Source organism: Cryptotermes secundus, unplaced genomic scaffold (assembly GCF_002891405.2).
Source record: "Cryptotermes secundus unplaced genomic scaffold, Csec_1.0 scaffold117, whole genome shotgun sequence".
In the NCBI taxonomy this organism is placed as follows: domain Eukaryota; kingdom Metazoa; phylum Arthropoda; class Insecta; order Blattodea; family Kalotermitidae; genus Cryptotermes; species Cryptotermes secundus.
In genome coordinates this window covers 2,375,608-2,377,917 of record NW_019737981.1, presented here as the reverse complement: position 1 = coordinate 2,377,917, position 2,310 = coordinate 2,375,608, and positions in this window count along the sequence as shown.

Below are 2,310 nucleotides of genomic sequence, written 5' to 3'. Positions count from 1 at the left end.
TTTAAATATTTGGGTAGCTTGTTAACAGATGATGGAAGGTGTACTAGTGAAATTAAATCGAGGATTGCCATGGCAAAAGCTGCATTTAGCAAGAAGAAGAATCTTTTTACCAGCAAATTGGACTTAAACTTGAGGAAGAAACAAGTGAAATGCTACATTTGGAGCATAGCTATGTATGGGGCTGAAACCTGGACACTTAGGGCAGTAGATCAGAAACATCTGGAAAGTTTCGAAATGTGGTGTTGGAGAAGGATGGAGAAGATCAGTTGGACCGACTATGTGAGAAATGAAGAAATGTTAATTAGAGTCAGTGAGCAGAGGAATATCCTACACGAAATGAGAAAACGGAAGGCTAATTGGATTGGTCATGTTTTACGCAGAAACTGCCTTCTAAAAGAAGTTATCGAAGGAAAGATAGAGGGGCGGATAGAAGTGACAAGAAGACGAGGAAGAAGACGTAAGAATATGCTGGATGACCTTGGGGACAGAAGAGGATATTTTCATTTGAAGGAGAAAGGTCTAGATCGCATTAAGAGTCAGGAGCTACAAGGGGGCCAACATTGACTCTCATCATTACTTAATAATATCAAAGATTAGAAGTGGAATATCTAATGCGAGGAAGCTATATGGATCCCAGGCTAAGAAATTGAATTGTGGAAAATTGGTGGAACAAGGAGTTGCAACCAGATATAATGGATTAATTAGTGAATGCCTGGCAGGTCTCTCTGATAGTGAGGATGTCAGTGAAGCTTGGAAGGGCCTCAGAAATGTTATTGTAAATGTTGCTGATGCAGTTTTACGAAGAATGGAAAGGATAAAGTATAAGAATTGATTTGATGGAGAATGTGAGCAAGTGATAAATAAAAAAAACCAGGCATATAAGATAATTCAGCAAAGCAACTATACTCGAGGGGCCGCAGAAGAACACCGTGAAGCGAGAAGAAAAGAAAAAAGGCTGCGTAAAAAGAAGAAAAGGGAATATGATAAACGAGAACTGACTGAACTGTAGCATTTAAGAAGTTCAAACGAAATTAGAGCGTTTTATCAAAAACTAAACAAGAGTCGAAAGGATTTTCAATATAGAACAACCTTATGAAGAGATAAAGAAGGCACGATATTGAGTAGCGATGAAGCAGTATTGGAAAGATGGGCGCAATATTTTGAGAAATTATTAAATGGTAACGCCTCTGAACAAGTGGAAGGTATGACCATAGACCGGAATCAAGGAAATTTTGAGGCTGAAGAGCCAGCGCCGACCATAAAAGAAGTAGAACAAGCTATCAAAAAATTGAAAAATAATAAAGCTCCAGGAATGGATCTCATCACGGCAGAATTAGTGAAATTTGCAGGCACAGAATATGCCAAGCACTTACATCAGCTAATAGTAAGATATGGATAACTGAAATAATCCCAGAGGAATGGAACCTAAGTACTGTATGCCCTATCCATAAGAAAGGCGATGTCATGGTATGCTCAAATTATAGAGGAATTAGTCTGTTGTGCATAGCATATAAAAATTTTTCCAACATTCTATTTAACAGACTCTCTCCCTTTGTGGAAGGCAGAATTGGGGATTACCAATGTGGGTTTCGTCAGGGAAGATCAACTAACGATCAGATTTTCACTATTCGCCAGGTCCTTGAAAAGTGTAATGAATTCCAAATTGAAACACATCATCTTTTCATTGACTTCCAATCAGCCTATGACTCCATAGATAGAGATAGTCTTTTCCTGGCAATGGAAGAGATGCACAGTCCACAGAAGTTAATCGCCTTAGTCAGAGGCACTGTGAGAAAGACCCAATGCGAAATTAAGATTCAGAATATGTTGTCCAGCCGTATAATAACTAGAAATGGAGTTCGACAAGGGGATTCCATAGCTTGCCTTTTGTTCAATACAGCATTAGAGAAGGTAGTTAGAGATGCAGGGGAACTATATTCTATAAGTCAAATTTTAGCATTTGCAGATGATATTGATATAATTGGTAAAACACAAAAATCTATGAAAGAAGCTTTTCTTAATTTGGAAAGAGCAGCAAAAAAGATGAATCTACAAATTAACCAAAATAAAACAAAGTAAATGCCGGTAACCAAGAAAGACTGTGCTAATGGACCTGCATATATTGAAATTGGCTCATATAAATTTGAGGCTGTATGTAGTTTCACTTACCTTGGATCCGAAAAATGATATCAGTGATGAAATAAAAAAGCGTGTACTTGCGACAAATGAATGTCTCCATGGCCTTAGGAAACGCCTGAAGTCCCAATTCATATCCAGTACTTATAAGATCAGTGCTATCTTATGCCTCTG